Source organism: Hyla sarda, unplaced genomic scaffold, assembly GCF_029499605.1.
Source record: "Hyla sarda isolate aHylSar1 unplaced genomic scaffold, aHylSar1.hap1 scaffold_467, whole genome shotgun sequence".
Taxonomy (NCBI): Eukaryota; Metazoa; Chordata; class Amphibia; order Anura; family Hylidae; genus Hyla; species Hyla sarda.
The window spans coordinates 1-16,455 of NW_026610480.1; the positions used below are offsets into that span (position 1 = coordinate 1).

Here is a 16,455-nt window from a genome sequence, read left to right on the forward strand (position 1 = left end):
TCACTCACTTCCACAGGCCTTGCAGAGTGTAAACAACAACAACCCAGCTTTGTTGTGTATGTAACCAAAGGGATTTGTGATGTCACCTAGAACCTTCACAGCAGCGACAGCTTTATGAGGAGCATCAGCACTGCTCTGCCTGAGCAGAACCATCACCGCCATAGGTTGTCAAATAACCCGGATTTAACCCACACAGGTAAGTCCAATGGGGTGCAGGCATGTCCTCTATGCTTACAGCTTCCCGTGGGTGTTGGTTTGATACCGTTTGGGGACAGCCAAGGAGGCATCTGCAGGCAACAAAGGTAGGTGTGTGCTTGTGTGTGTGTTTCCTATGCAGATCCTAAGCCCAGTGTCACATGCAAGTAGGAGGAGTAAGAAGGGTTCCTGGCAAATCCGGGTTATGGATTGCATTTAAAAAGGCCCCGTGGGAGTGCAATGGGCCCCTGTCTTGCTGCTTAGCAATAATGGTATGGGTTTAGGTTCTGCTGTGTGTACTGGTGGTTGACTGCCCCCCAGCCCAGAGTGTGCATGGAAAATTGTCTGGCAGCCTCCCTGACAGCAAGCAGTGATAGTGCCCATGAAGGGGACCTTGTTGGGCCCGCCCCTTTCACGGTTATCGCTTCTCGGCCTTTTGGCTAAGATCAAGTGTAGTATCTGTTCTTATCAGTTTAATATCTGATACGTCCCCTATCTGGGGACCATATATTAAATGGATTTTTGAGAACGGGGGCCGATTTCGAAGCTTGCTTCCGTCGCCCTATGCATTGACCCGATATGGCAGTATCTTCGGGTACAGTGCACCACCCCCTTACAGGGTTAAAAAGAAAGATTCCTACTTTCATTGCTACCTGCTTGCTGGCTAGCCAGCTAGCCAGCCCTGTGGGCCTTGCTGCTGCTGCTGCAGCCAAAAAACAAAAGGTGGTGCTGCTGCTGCTTCTGCTGCTTCTGCTTCTGCTTGTGTCTGGCCCCTGTTGGAGCGTCCAGGCACAGGACTTCTGCTGCTGCTGACTAAATGGCCTCCTTAATTGGATCATTTGAGTAGCCAGCACACCTGTGCAGGTAGGGCATGACATGATAGGCAGCTGCCTTGATAGCGGGTGGGTGCTGAATGTTCCTAATTGACAAAATAAGATTAATGCTTATGAAGAAATATAAAATCTCATCCCTTCCCCAATATCGCGCCACACCCCTACCCCTTAATTCCCTGGTTGAACGTGATGGACATATGTCTTTTTTCGACCGTACTAACTATGTAACTATGTAACATAACATGGGGGGGGGGGGGGGGGTCTCCTGGCTGTTCACACAGGTGTGTCATTGCTGTACATTGACCATGCATTGCTTCTGTGGTATTGCAAAGGCAAAGACAAATGCTTCCAGCCATCCATTGCACTAATGGATTGGTCATCAGCTGGCTGTCTATGTCCCGCATCAATATAGACCAAAGTACAGAGGGTTAGGCTATGCTATTGTGCACCTACCTGATGCATCAGAAGGTGCGAGGCCCTTGCTAAATTCTGTGCACAGACTTTGAGATCTATGCTTTAGACTGTATCTAAACCTGCTCCAACATGGACTGACATTCTGGCCTACTTTCAGCCGATGCGACTTGTCTGTCGCTGAACAGTCGCTTTTTATGTATTCAGCACCTATGTATAATGTTGTAAAAATGCTCTAGAAGCTAAAGTCGCAGAAATGTCACACATATTTGGCCTGCAACTTTCTGTGCGACAAATTCAGACAGGAAAAATCAGTATAAATCCTTAGAAAATTATCCCCCAGTGTCTCCATCTGCTGGCGGTATTGAATAAGCATTGCTGCACTGATGGGGTATGCATTAGACGAAAAAAAAGAAGAAAAAGAAGAATAATACGCCCAGAAAAGAGGCGAAAAGGAGAAAAACGTAAAAAAACGTGAAAAAAAAGTAAGAGGAAGAGAAGGGAAAAAAAGGTGGAAATGGGTTTAAAAGTGATTTCGGCGGAGAAATATATATATATATATATATATATATATATATATATATATATATATATGCGCACACACACACATAGATATAAACGTATTCTCCGTTGAGATATTGCAGCCGCTGCTGTGTCCAGGCCCAGGAGCCTTAGCACTGTGCTGTGATGTCACTCAATACCACTGACATCACTAGGTGTAAACAACATCTCTCCTTTGCTGTGTATGTGACTATGGAGCTGTTTGGTGATGTCGTCTATTACGGCCTTCATAGAAGCAACAGGAGATTGTTGCATCCATCTTGAACCCTCAGAACTACAGTGCTATGATGTCACTCACTTCCACAGGCCTTGCAGAGTGTAAACAACAACAACCCAGCTTTGTTGTGTATGTAACCAAAGGGATTTGTGATGTCACCTAGAACCTTCACAGCAGCGACAGCTTTATGAGGAGCATCAGCACTGCTCTGCCTGAGCAGAACCATCACCGCCATAGGTTGTCAAATAACCCGGATTTAACCCACACAGGTAAGTCCAATGGGGTGCAGGCATGTCCTCTATGCTTACAGCTTCCCGTGGGTGTTGGTTTGATACCGTTTGGGGACAGCCAAGGAGGCATCTGCAGGCAACAAAGGTAGGTGTGTGCTTGTGTGTGTGTTTCCTATGCAGATCCTAAGCCCAGTGTCACATGCAAGTAGGAGGAGTAAGAAGGGTTCCTGGCAAATCCGGGTTATGGATTGCATTTAAAAAGGCCCCGTGGGAGTGCAATGGGCCCCTGTCTTGCTGCTTAGCAATAATGGTATGGGTTTAGGTTCTGCTGTGTGTACTGGTGGTTGACTGCCCCCCAGCCCAGAGTGTGCATGGAAAATTGTCTGGCAGCCTCCCTGACAGCAAGCAGTGATAGTGCCCATGAAGGGGACCTTGTTGGGCCCGCCCCTTTCACGGTTATCGCTTCTCGGCCTTTTGGCTAAGATCAAGTGTAGTATCTGTTCTTATCAGTTTAATATCTGATACGTCCCCTATCTGGGGACCATATATTAAATGGATTTTTGAGAACGGGGGCCGATTTCGAAGCTTGCTTCCGTCGCCCTATGCATTGACCCGATATGGCAGTATCTTCGGGTACAGTGCACCACCCCCTTACAGGGTTAAAAAGAAAGATTCCTACTTTCATTGCTACCTGCTTGCTGGCTAGCCAGCTAGCCAGCCCTGTGGGCCTTGCTGCTGCTGCAGCCAAAAAACAAAAGGTGGTGCTGCTGCTGCTTCTGCTGCTTCTGCTTCTGCTTGTGTCTGGCCCCTGTTGGAGCGTCCAGGCACAGGACTTCTGCTGCTGCTGACTAAATGGCCTCCTTAATTGGATCATTTGAGTAGCCAGCACACCTGTGCAGGTAGGGCATGACATGATAGGCAGCTGCCTTGATAGCGGGTGGGTGCTGAATGTTCCTAATTGACAAAATAAGATTAATGCTTATGAAGAAATATAAAATCTCATCCCTTCCCCAATATCGCGCCACACCCCTACCCCTTAATTCCCTGGTTGAACGTGATGGACATATGTCTTTTTTCGACCGTACTAACTATGTAACTATGTAACATAACATGGGGGGGGGGGGGGGGGGGTCTCCTGGCTGTTCACACAGGTGTGTCATTGCTGTACATTGACCATGCATTGCTTCTGTGGTATTGCAAAGGCAAAGACAAATGCTTCCAGCCATCCATTGCACTAATGGATTGGTCATCAGCTGGCTGTCTATGTCCCGCATCAATATAGACCAAAGTACAGAGGGTTAGGCTATGCTATTGTGCACCTACCTGATGCATCAGAAGGTGCGAGGCCCTTGCTAAATTCTGTGCACAGACTTTGAGATCTATGCTTTAGACTGTATCTAAACCTGCTCCAACATGGACTGACATTCTGGCCTACTTTCAGCCGATGCGACTTGTCTGTCGCTGAACAGTCGCTTTTTATGTATTCAGCACCTATGTATAATGTTGTAAAAATGCTCTAGAAGCTAAAGTCGCAGAAATGTCACACATATTTGGCCTGCAACTTTCTGTGCGACAAATTCAGACAGGAAAAATCAGTATAAATCCTTAGAAAATTATCCCCCAGTGTCTCCATCTGCTGGCGGTATTGAATAAGCATTGCTGCACTGATGGGGTATGCATTAGACGAAAAAAAAGAAGAAAAAGAAGAATAATACGCCCAGAAAAGAGGCGAAAAGGAGAAAAACGTAAAAAAACGTGAAAAAAAAGTAAGAGGAAGAGAAGGGAAAAAAAGGTGGAAATGGGTTTAAAAGTGATTTCGGCGGAGAAATATATATATATATATATATATATATATATATATATATATATATGCGCACACACACACATAGATATAAACGTATTCTCCGTTGAGATATTGCAGCCGCTGCTGTGTCCAGGCCCAGGAGCCTTAGCACTGTGCTGTGATGTCACTCAATACCACTGACATCACTAGGTGTAAACAACATCTCTCCTTTGCTGTGTATGTGACTATGGAGCTGTTTGGTGATGTCGTCTATTACGGCCTTCATAGAAGCAACAGGAGATTGTTGCATCCATCTTGAACCCTCAGAACTACAGTGCTATGATGTCACTCACTTCCACAGGCCTTGCAGAGTGTAAACAACAACAACCCAGCTTTGTTGTGTATGTAACCAAAGGGATTTGTGATGTCACCTAGAACCTTCACAGCAGCGACAGCTTTATGAGGAGCATCAGCACTGCTCTGCCTGAGCAGAACCATCACCGCCATAGGTTGTCAAATAACCCGGATTTAACCCACACAGGTAAGTCCAATGGGGTGCAGGCATGTCCTCTATGCTTACAGCTTCCCGTGGGTGTTGGTTTGATACCGTTTGGGGACAGCCAAGGAGGCATCTGCAGGCAACAAAGGTAGGTGTGTGCTTGTGTGTGTGTTTCCTATGCAGATCCTAAGCCCAGTGTCACATGCAAGTAGGAGGAGTAAGAAGGGTTCCTGGCAAATCCGGGTTATGGATTGCATTTAAAAAGGCCCCGTGGGAGTGCAATGGGCCCCTGTCTTGCTGCTTAGCAATAATGGTATGGGTTTAGGTTCTGCTGTGTGTACTGGTGGTTGACTGCCCCCCAGCCCAGAGTGTGCATGGAAAATTGTCTGGCAGCCTCCCTGACAGCAAGCAGTGATAGTGCCCATGAAGGGGACCTTGTTGGGCCCGCCCCTTTCACGGTTATCGCTTCTCGGCCTTTTGGCTAAGATCAAGTGTAGTATCTGTTCTTATCAGTTTAATATCTGATACGTCCCCTATCTGGGGACCATATATTAAATGGATTTTTGAGAACGGGGGCCGATTTCGAAGCTTGCTTCCGTCGCCCTATGCATTGACCCGATATGGCAGTATCTTCGGGTACAGTGCACCACCCCCTTACAGGGTTAAAAAGAAAGATTCCTACTTTCATTGCTACCTGCTTGCTGGCTAGCCAGCTAGCCAGCCCTGTGGGCCTTGCTGCTGCTGCAGCCAAAAAACAAAAGGTGGTGCTGCTGCTGCTTCTGCTGCTTCTGCTTCTGCTTGTGTCTGGCCCCTGTTGGAGCGTCCAGGCACAGGACTTCTGCTGCTGCTGACTAAATGGCCTCCTTAATTGGATCATTTGAGTAGCCAGCACACCTGTGCAGGTAGGGCATGACATGATAGGCAGCTGCCTTGATAGCGGGTGGGTGCTGAATGTTCCTAATTGACAAAATAAGATTAATGCTTATGAAGAAATATAAAATCTCATCCCTTCCCCAATATCGCGCCACACCCCTACCCCTTAATTCCCTGGTTGAACGTGATGGACATATGTCTTTTTTCGACCGTACTAACTATGTAACTATGTAACATAACATGGGGGGGGGGGGGGGGGGTGTCTCCTGGCTGTTCACACAGGTGTGTCATTGCTGTACATTGACCATGCATTGCTTCTGTGGTATTGCAAAGGCAAAGACAAATGCTTCCAGCCATCCATTGCACTAATGGATTGGTCATCAGCTGGCTGTCTATGTCCCGCATCAATATAGACCAAAGTACAGAGGGTTAGGCTATGCTATTGTGCACCTACCTGATGCATCAGAAGGTGCGAGGCCCTTGCTAAATTCTGTGCACAGACTTTGAGATCTATGCTTTAGACTGTATCTAAACCTGCTCCAACATGGACTGACATTCTGGCCTACTTTCAGCCGATGCGACTTGTCTGTCGCTGAACAGTCGCTTTTTATGTATTCAGCACCTATGTATAATGTTGTAAAAATGCTCTAGAAGCTAAAGTCGCAGAAATGTCACACATATTTGGCCTGCAACTTTCTGTGCGACAAATTCAGACAGGAAAAATCAGTATAAATCCTTAGAAAATTATCCCCCAGTGTCTCCATCTGCTGGCGGTATTGAATAAGCATTGCTGCACTGATGGGGTATGCATTAGGCGAAAAAAAAGAAGAAAAAGAAGAATAATACGCCCAGAAAAGAGGCGAAAAGGAGAAAAACGTAAAAAAACGTGAAAAAAAAGTAAGAGGAAGAGAAGGGAAAAAAAGGTGGAAATGGGTTTAAAAGTGATTTCGGCGGAGAAATATATATATATATATATATATATATATATATATATATATATATGCGCACACACACACATAGATATAAACGTATTCTCCGTTGAGATATTGCAGCCGCTGCTGTGTCCAGGCCCAGGAGCCTTAGCACTGTGCTGTGATGTCACTCAATACCACTGACATCACTAGGTGTAAACAACATCTCTCCTTTGCTGTGTATGTGACTATGGAGCTGTTTGGTGATGTCGTCTATTACGGCCTTCATAGAAGCAACAGGAGATTGTTGCATCCATCTTGAACCCTCAGAACTACAGTGCTATGATGTCACTCACTTCCACAGGCCTTGCAGAGTGTAAACAACAACAACCCAGCTTTGTTGTGTATGTAACCAAAGGGATTTGTGATGTCACCTAGAACCTTCACAGCAGCGACAGCTTTATGAGGAGCATCAGCACTGCTCTGCCTGAGCAGAACCATCACCGCCATAGGTTGTCAAATAACCCGGATTTAACCCACACAGGTAAGTCCAATGGGGTGCAGGCATGTCCTCTATGCTTACAGCTTCCCGTGGGTGTTGGTTTGATACCGTTTGGGGACAGCCAAGGAGGCATCTGCAGGCAACAAAGGTAGGTGTGTGCTTGTGTGTGTGTTTCCTATGCAGATCCTAAGCCCAGTGTCACATGCAAGTAGGAGGAGTAAGAAGGGTTCCTGGCAAATCCGGGTTATGGATTGCATTTAAAAAGGCCCCGTGGGAGTGCAATGGGCCCCTGTCTTGCTGCTTAGCAATAATGGTATGGGTTTAGGTTCTGCTGTGTGTACTGGTGGTTGACTGCCCCCCAGCCCAGAGTGTGCATGGAAAATTGTCTGGCAGCCTCCCTGACAGCAAGCAGTGATAGTGCCCATGAAGGGGACCTTGTTGGGCCCGCCCCTTTCACGGTTATCGCTTCTCGGCCTTTTGGCTAAGATCAAGTGTAGTATCTGTTCTTATCAGTTTAATATCTGATACGTCCCCTATCTGGGGACCATATATTAAATGGATTTTTGAGAACGGGGGCCGATTTCGAAGCTTGCTTCCGTCGCCCTATGCATTGACCCGATATGGCAGTATCTTCGGGTACAGTGCACCACCCCCTTACAGGGTTAAAAAGAAAGATTCCTACTTTCATTGCTACCTGCTTGCTGGCTAGCCAGCTAGCCAGCCCTGTGGGCCTTGCTGCTGCTGCAGCCAAAAAACAAAAGGTGGTGCTGCTGCTGCTTCTGCTGCTTCTGCTTCTGCTTGTGTCTGGCCCCTGTTGGAGCGTCCAGGCACAGGACTTCTGCTGCTGCTGACTAAATGGCCTCCTTAATTGGATCATTTGAGTAGCCAGCACACCTGTGCAGGTAGGGCATGACATGATAGGCAGCTGCCTTGATAGCGGGTGGGTGCTGAATGTTCCTAATTGACAAAATAAGATTAATGCTTATGAAGAAATATAAAATCTCATCCCTTCCCCAATATCGCGCCACACCCCTACCCCTTAATTCCCTGGTTGAACGTGATGGACATATGTCTTTTTTCGACCGTACTAACTATGTAACTATGTAACATAACATGGGGGGGGGGGGGGTGTCTCCTGGCTGTTCACACAGGTGTGTCATTGCTGTACATTGACCATGCATTGCTTCTGTGGTATTGCAAAGGCAAAGACAAATGCTTCCAGCCATCCATTGCACTAATGGATTGGTCATCAGCTGGCTGTCTATGTCCCGCATCAATATAGACCAAAGTACAGAGGGTTAGGCTATGCTATTGTGCACCTACCTGATGCATCAGAAGGTGCGAGGCCCTTGCTAAATTCTGTGCACAGACTTTGAGATCTATGCTTTAGACTGTATCTAAACCTGCTCCAACATGGACTGACATTCTGGCCTACTTTCAGCCGATGCGACTTGTCTGTCGCTGAACAGTCGCTTTTTATGTATTCAGCACCTATGTATAATGTTGTAAAAATGCTCTAGAAGCTAAAGTCGCAGAAATGTCACACATATTTGGCCTGCAACTTTCTGTGCGACAAATTCAGACAGGAAAAATCAGTATAAATCCTTAGAAAATTATCCCCCAGTGTCTCCATCTGCTGGCGGTATTGAATAAGCATTGCTGCACTGATGGGGTATGCATTAGACGAAAAAAAAGAAGAAAAAGAAGAATAATACGCCCAGAAAAGAGGCGAAAAGGAGAAAAACGTAAAAAAACGTGAAAAAAAGTAAGAGGAAGAGAAGGGAAAAAAAGGTGGAAATGGGTTTAAAAGTGATTTCGGCGGAGAAATATATATATATATATATATATATATATATATATATATATATATATATATATATGCGCACACACACACATAGATATAAACGTATTCTCCGTTGAGATATTGCAGCCGCTGCTGTGTCCAGGCCCAGGAGCCTTAGCACTGTGCTGTGATGTCACTCAATACCACTGACATCACTAGGTGTAAACAACATCTCTCCTTTGCTGTGTATGTGACTATGGAGCTGTTTGGTGATGTCGTCTATTACGGCCTTCATAGAAGCAACAGGAGATTGTTGCATCCATCTTGAACCCTCAGAACTACAGTGCTATGATGTCACTCACTTCCACAGGCCTTGCAGAGTGTAAACAACAACAACCCAGCTTTGTTGTGTATGTAACCAAAGGGATTTGTGATGTCACCTAGAACCTTCACAGCAGCGACAGCTTTATGAGGAGCATCAGCACTGCTCTGCCTGAGCAGAACCATCACCGCCATAGGTTGTCAAATAACCCGGATTTAACCCACACAGGTAAGTCCAATGGGGTGCAGGCATGTCCTCTATGCTTACAGCTTCCCGTGGGTGTTGGTTTGATACCGTTTGGGGACAGCCAAGGAGGCATCTGCAGGCAACAAAGGTAGGTGTGTGCTTGTGTGTGTGTTTCCTATGCAGATCCTAAGCCCAGTGTCACATGCAAGTAGGAGGAGTAAGAAGGGTTCCTGGCAAATCCGGGTTATGGATTGCATTTAAAAAGGCCCCGTGGGAGTGCAATGGGCCCCTGTCTTGCTGCTTAGCAATAATGGTATGGGTTTAGGTTCTGCTGTGTGTACTGGTGGTTGACTGCCCCCCAGCCCAGAGTGTGCATGGAAAATTGTCTGGCAGCCTCCCTGACAGCAAGCAGTGATAGTGCCCATGAAGGGGACCTTGTTGGGCCCGCCCCTTTCACGGTTATCGCTTCTCGGCCTTTTGGCTAAGATCAAGTGTAGTATCTGTTCTTATCAGTTTAATATCTGATACGTCCCCTATCTGGGGACCATATGTTAAATGGATTTTTGAGAACGGGGGCCGATTTCGAAGCTTGCTTCCGTCGCCCTATGCATTGACCCGATATGGCAGTATCTTCGGGTACAGTGCACCACCCCCTTACAGGGTTAAAAAGAAAGATTCCTACTTTCATTGCTACCTGCTTGCTGGCTAGCCAGCTAGCCAGCCCTGTGGGCCTTGCTGCTGCTGCAGCCAAAAAACAAAAGGTGGTGCTGCTGCTGCTTCTGCTGCTTCTGCTTCTGCTTGTGTCTGGCCCCTGTTGGAGCGTCCAGGCACAGGACTTCTGCTGCTGCTGACTAAATGGCCTCCTTAATTGGATCATTTGAGTAGCCAGCACACCTGTGCAGGTAGGGCATGACATGATAGGCAGCTGCCTTGATAGCGGGTGGGTGCTGAATGTTCCTAATTGACAAAATAAGATTAATGCTTATGAAGAAATATAAAATCTCATCCCTTCCCCAATATCGCGCCACACCCCTACCCCTTAATTCCCTGGTTGAACGTGATGGACATATGTCTTTTTTCGACCGTACTAACTATGTAACTATGTAACATAACATGGGGGGGGGGGGGGGGGGGTCTCCTGGCTGTTCACACAGGTGTGTCATTGCTGTACATTGACCATGCATTGCTTCTGTGGTATTGCAAAGGCAAAGACAAATGCTTCCAGCCATCCATTGCACTAATGGATTGGTCATCAGCTGGCTGTCTATGTCCCGCATCAATATAGACCAAAGTACAGAGGGTTAGGCTATGCTATTGTGCACCTACCTGATGCATCAGAAGGTGCGAGGCCCTTGCTAAATTCTGTGCACAGACTTTGAGATCTATGCTTTAGACTGTATCTAAACCTGCTCCAACATGGACTGACATTCTGGCCTACTTTCAGCCGATGCGACTTGTCTGTCGCTGAACAGTCGCTTTTTATGTATTCAGCACCTATGTATAATGTTGTAAAAATGCTCTAGAAGCTAAAGTCGCAGAAATGTCACACATATTTGGCCTGCAACTTTCTGTGCGACAAATTCAGACAGGAAAAATCAGTATAAATCCTTAGAAAATTATCCCCCAGTGTCTCCATCTGCTGGCGGTATTGAATAAGCATTGCTGCACTGATGGGGTATGCATTAGACGAAAAAAAAGAAGAAAAAGAAGAATAATACGCCCAGAAAAGAGGCGAAAAGGAGAAAAACGTAAAAAAACGTGAAAAAAAAGTAAGAGGAAGAGAAGGGAAAAAAAGGTGGAAATGGGTTTAAAAGTGATTTCGGCGGAGAAATATATATATATATATATATATATATATATATATATATATATATATGCGCACACACACACATAGATATAAACGTATTCTCCGTTGAGATATTGCAGCCGCTGCTGTGTCCAGGCCCAGGAGCCTTAGCACTGTGCTGTGATGTCACTCAATACCACTGACATCACTAGGTGTAAACAACATCTCTCCTTTGCTGTGTATGTGACTATGGAGCTGTTTGGTGATGTCGTCTATTACGGCCTTCATAGAAGCAACAGGAGATTGTTGCATCCATCTTGAACCCTCAGAACTACAGTGCTATGATGTCACTCACTTCCACAGGCCTTGCAGAGTGTAAACAACAACAACCCAGCTTTGTTGTGTATGTAACCAAAGGGATTTGTGATGTCACCTAGAACCTTCACAGCAGCGACAGCTTTATGAGGAGCATCAGCACTGCTCTGCCTGAGCAGAACCATCACCGCCATAGGTTGTCAAATAACCCGGATTTAACCCACACAGGTAAGTCCAATGGGGTGCAGGCATGTCCTCTATGCTTACAGCTTCCCGTGGGTGTTGGTTTGATACCGTTTGGGGACAGCCAAGGAGGCATCTGCAGGCAACAAAGGTAGGTGTGTGCTTGTGTGTGTGTTTCCTATGCAGATCCTAAGCCCAGTGTCACATGCAAGTAGGAGGAGTAAGAAGGGTTCCTGGCAAATCCGGGTTATGGATTGCATTTAAAAAGGCCCCGTGGGAGTGCAATGGGCCCCTGTCTTGCTGCTTAGCAATAATGGTATGGGTTTAGGTTCTGCTGTGTGTACTGGTGGTTGACTGCCCCCCAGCCCAGAGTGTGCATGGAAAATTGTCTGGCAGCCTCCCTGACAGCAAGCAGTGATAGTGCCCATGAAGGGGACCTTGTTGGGCCCGCCCCTTTCACGGTTATCGCTTCTCGGCCTTTTGGCTAAGATCAAGTGTAGTATCTGCATTTGGTCTGGTCGGAAGGTGTCTGTGGTACCCCGCTTCTCGGCCTTGGGGGATTGTCTCTCCTTACGGAGCGACTTCACCCCCTTGCTGCTATTGGGGAGCGGGCTTAGTCCACAGACAACGGGTTGCGATCCCCCTGTCTCTGGGACCTTGTGTCTCAGAAGGCATTTTCGGTACGTTGAGCGTTACCTGTAGCTTCGGAAGCACCTAGGGTACCCCCGACCTCTGCCTTGGGTAAGGGTTCCGCTTTTATAGCGGGATTCCGAGCCCCTGCTGCTATTGGGGAAGGGGCTTAGTCCCTGGGTGTGGAAGATGCCGTTCTCCTGGGCTTTCCCCTCTGGGGAAATGTCGATGCGAAATACCATCCGCATAGAGGTGTCGGAGAGCCATCGTCAGTTGAAGAACCTCCGCTTCATTGCGGAGGTGATTCTTCTTGACTACTTCCGCCTCAATAGGGAGGACATCCTGTGTCTAAATGACCAGGAAAGCCGTGGCCTGTATACCGTCACCTTCACGGCCACGGCGTGTTGCGATAACATCTATGCAACCTTGTCTGGTGCGGACCAGAGGGACGATCGACTCGACGGTCTTTCGTTCCAGTTCCTCTATGGTGAGGAACATATACCGTTGGTGGTGGCTATGCACAGCCCTCATGTGACCACGGAGGATATAGCCACTTTTCTTCGGCGATACTGCGAAGAGGTGCGGTTCGCAAACAAAATCTTGAACTCCGTGCGGTTCTGGAACGGCAAGAGGAAGTTCTGGGTCAAGCTCCGTAAGGATCCCGGTGGTATTGGGGGTCTTTGCCATCCGCCCCCAAATTTTGCCATCGGGAGAGTTCGGGGCTTCCTGTTCTATCCTCAAATGCCTATGTATTGCCGAAATTGCTTGAGGTTTGGCCACACCCAGGAGACCTGCGGCGCGGAGCGTGTGATTCGCTGCAATAGGTGTGGCCAAGAAGGTCACATAGCCTCAAGATGTAGCCATTCGATAAGGTGCAACCTCTGCGGAGAGGAAAATCACGATTTTAATTCCTGTCCCCATAAAGCAAAAACTACGATGGGTGGGTCAAGGCTGGGCCCACCCAAAGAGGGGACAGGACAAAAGACGTCCTTTTTTAAGATGCCCAAACCCCAGATGGCAGGTACTGATGGGTCCAGGCCCAAGACCTCTGGTGCTCCATCGGGGGGCCCACCGGTGGTAGTGCTAGGGGGAGGCCATGGGGATTCCACGAAGCCCGGGCGGGTGATCGAGTTTACTGCCCGGGAAATTGAAAGACGTCGATCGACTTCCTACCTGGCTCAAGAGCCCGCCGAAACTTCTGAAGGGGGCTCACCTGTGGCGGGTGGCAGCCGACGGGCCTCGGTGGGGGCAAAGGTGGACCCAAAATTACAGCATAAGCCAGGTACTGGCTTGGCCCAGGGTCGCCCTGCTCCGGACGAAGAGGCCCCGGTGAAAGCCCGCCGGAAGGGGAGCCAGGTGGCCAGGTCTGAGCCCGGTCCTGTTACTCCGCCTATACAGGACAGGGCCAAGAAGACAAGTGGCGCCAAACCAGGGTTTGCTGCCCCGCCAGCAGTGGACCCGGTGGGTAAAACTGGCCATCGTCGATCGATGGGGAAGTTGGAGCAACAGTCCTCAGCAACGCTTGCTGGGGAACAAGCGATGAAAACTTCCCAAGGTAGCGGCAAAGGTTCCGGAAAAGAGGCCTCACAGGCCCCTGTGCAGCAGTTCCAGTCGTCAAATGATGAAAGAAGACGCAGATCCATCAGCCGGGGGCCAGAGATTACATCAAGTGAGAGCAACACAGAGGATATGGACAGCAGTGTGACATTTAAAAGACAAAGAGAAGAAGAAGAGGAAGACATTCAAAGGAAAGCGGCGTGCCGTAGTTCGGACGAGAGCGAGCTCAGGGTCGGGGCATCATCGATCTCAAGCTCCGACCCTCAGAACATCAAGGAGCTGATGACCCCGCAGGCGGGGGATGACGGTACGCAGCTTATTATTGACTTTGATTCTCCAAGCACGGACTCTCCATAAACTATGCCTATCCCTGTAAAAATTGCCTCACTCAATGTGAGGTCCTTAAAGAGCCCTGATCGCAGGGCTGCTTTATTTTCTTATCTAGAGACATGTGACTTTGACCTTTGCCTGCTACAAGAATGTGGAATCCCTAGTAAAATGGACTATAAAGACTTAAAAGAAGACTGGAAGCTGGGCCCATCCATATGGTCCGGTGCAAATGACTGTCGTTCTGTGGGTGTTGGGCTGCTCTGCCGAGGCCAGTCCTTTTCTATTCATACAGTAACTGAGATTGTGCCTGGCAGAGCTCTTTTAATTCATCTATATTTTAATGGACTTTTAATTCGTGTTTTAAATGTGTATGCCCCTCCTGATAAACAGGAGCGGGCAGAACTATTTGAAATTTTACCACTGTTTTGTGTTGGGTCTTCCCCCCTGCTGGTGGGAGGTGATTTTAACTGCATACGTGATGGGGAACACCGGCAGGGTGGGGATATTAATCGTAAAGACCGCACTTCTTACCTGCTTAAAAATTTTATTGATGATTTTAATTTGAAAGATTGCTGGAAGGATCTCTTGCCGGAGGACCCGGGCGCCACATGGTCCAATGGAAGAGTGAGCTCCAGAATCGATTTTATTTTTTCCTCTAGAGCTTTTAAACCCCTGAAATGCACGCTCGAGCAGAATATCTTCTCTGATCATAAGCTCCTCTTGGTGGGCCTGGAGCTAGAGGGGGAGCAAAAAGCAAAAAGGGGCCTCTGGAGATTAAACACCACACTCCTAGAGGACCCTGAGATAAAAGAGGAGTTTGTGCGGACCTACCAGTGCTGGCAATCACAAAGAAAACCCCACGAGCCTATGCTGCACTGGTGGGAGGGCACCAAATCTAAAATCAGATTTTTTTTTATCAAAGCAGGTAAGAAGAAGGCAAAAATGGAAAAACAGTGGTTTTATGTTCTTAACATGCGTTTAAATGTACTTTTTAAATTGAAAGAAGCTGGTATGGATGTAGAAAATGATATTTTAAACCTTAAAACTGAAATAAAACATGCCATAGAAAAGAAAGGGAAACAAATCATTTTTAACTCGCATGTGCAGCACCTGGAGGAGGGCGAGAAATGTTCCCGTTTCTTTTTTAAAAAAGTGATGAATAGGAGGGATATCATCCAAAACCTTGAGGGTGAATCCACTCCAAAAGGCATGTTAGATGCAGTTTTTAACTTCTACCAGCTTCTTTTTAATAAGAAAGATCTTAATCCATCCTTTTTAGAACATGTTCTTAATTCCCTTGATTTTAAGCTAGATGTTTTAGACCAGGAGGTTTTATCCCGTGATCTTAACTTAGATGAACTTTTATTTGTTTTTAAAAGTTTTTCTAGTGGGAAGGCCCCTGGGGAAGATGGTTTACCCATCGAATTTTATTTAGCTTTTTGGGATATTTTAAAGGATGATATGGTTTTATTGTATAAAGAAACTTTTATTGTTAATGAACTTCCCCCTTCCTGGAGGAGGGGGATTGTATCATTACTTTTTAAAAAGGGTGAAAAGGATATGCTAAAAAATTGGCGCCCCATCACACTTTTAAATGTCGATTATAAAGTTTTAGCCAAGTTATTAGCTGTCCGTTTTAAACCTTTTATTTATAAATTAATTCACCCAAATCAGGTTTGTGGGGTACCTGGAAGGTCTATAGCTGAATCCCTAAATATTTTAAGAGATGTTTTATGGTATTTTAAGGATAGAAATCAAACTGTAGCAATTTTATCCTTAGACTTTGAAAAAGCCTTTGATAGGGTCTCCCATGAATACCTGTTTTTAGTTCTTAAAAAGATGGCAGTGCCTGAAACGATTTTAAGCCGAATCATGCTTTTATACCGATCCTGTTTTAGTCAAGTCTCTGTTAATGGCTTTTTAACCAGCGGTGTTCCTCTTTTATCAGGTGTCAAACAGGGCTGCCCCCTGTCCCCACTCCTTTTTATTTGCGCAATCGAACCACTGATGGCCCTCCTCAGAAAAGACCGGGTAGTAAGAGGCGTACCGATACCTGGTGGAGGAGGGACCCATCTAAAGGTGTTGGGGTACATGGATGATGTCACCATACTGTGCCCGGACTCTCCATCCATGAGGGGGGCATTGAGGAACACCAGCTATTTCTGCAAGGTCTCTGGTTTTAAGCTAAACACAGATAAATGTGACTGTTTTTATATTGGCTCCTGGGATTCATCCATCACCCCAGGAGTCACAATGCAACAGGATCAAATTAAAGTTTTAGGTATTGTTTTTAACCAGGTCAATGATGGGAGCCCTAACTGGGATTCAGCTATAGCTAAGATGGAGAA

The 16,455-nt window shown here is 46.8% G+C and overlaps 5 non-coding genes and 1 pseudogene across 5 annotated transcripts; all 6 read left to right on the forward strand.

The window, feature by feature from the left end:
* Positions 1 to 615: 615 nt before the first annotated feature.
* LOC130336130 (U2 spliceosomal RNA) lies at positions 616 to 806 on the forward strand. Its single transcript, XR_008877607.1, has one exon. It is a non-coding gene; the product is annotated as a U2 spliceosomal RNA (small nuclear RNA).
* Positions 807 to 2,905: 2,099 nt separating this feature from the next.
* On the forward strand, positions 2,906 to 3,096 carry LOC130336142 (U2 spliceosomal RNA). The gene has a single exon (XR_008877618.1). It is a non-coding gene; the product is annotated as a U2 spliceosomal RNA (small nuclear RNA).
* A 2,094-nt stretch (positions 3,097 to 5,190) lies between these two features.
* LOC130336154 (U2 spliceosomal RNA) lies at positions 5,191 to 5,381 on the forward strand. Its single transcript, XR_008877629.1, has one exon. It is a non-coding gene; the product is annotated as a U2 spliceosomal RNA (small nuclear RNA).
* Positions 5,382 to 7,476: 2,095 nt separating this feature from the next.
* Positions 7,477 to 7,667, forward strand: LOC130336062 (U2 spliceosomal RNA). The gene has a single exon (XR_008877559.1). It is a non-coding gene; the product is annotated as a U2 spliceosomal RNA (small nuclear RNA).
* A 2,100-nt stretch (positions 7,668 to 9,767) lies between these two features.
* On the forward strand, positions 9,768 to 9,958 carry LOC130336076 (U2 spliceosomal RNA). Its single transcript, XR_008877572.1, has one exon. It is a non-coding gene; the product is annotated as a U2 spliceosomal RNA (small nuclear RNA).
* Positions 9,959 to 12,054: 2,096 nt separating this feature from the next.
* On the forward strand, positions 12,055 to 12,203 carry LOC130336109 (U2 spliceosomal RNA; annotated as a pseudogene).
* Positions 12,204 to 16,455: the final 4,252 nt, after the last annotated feature.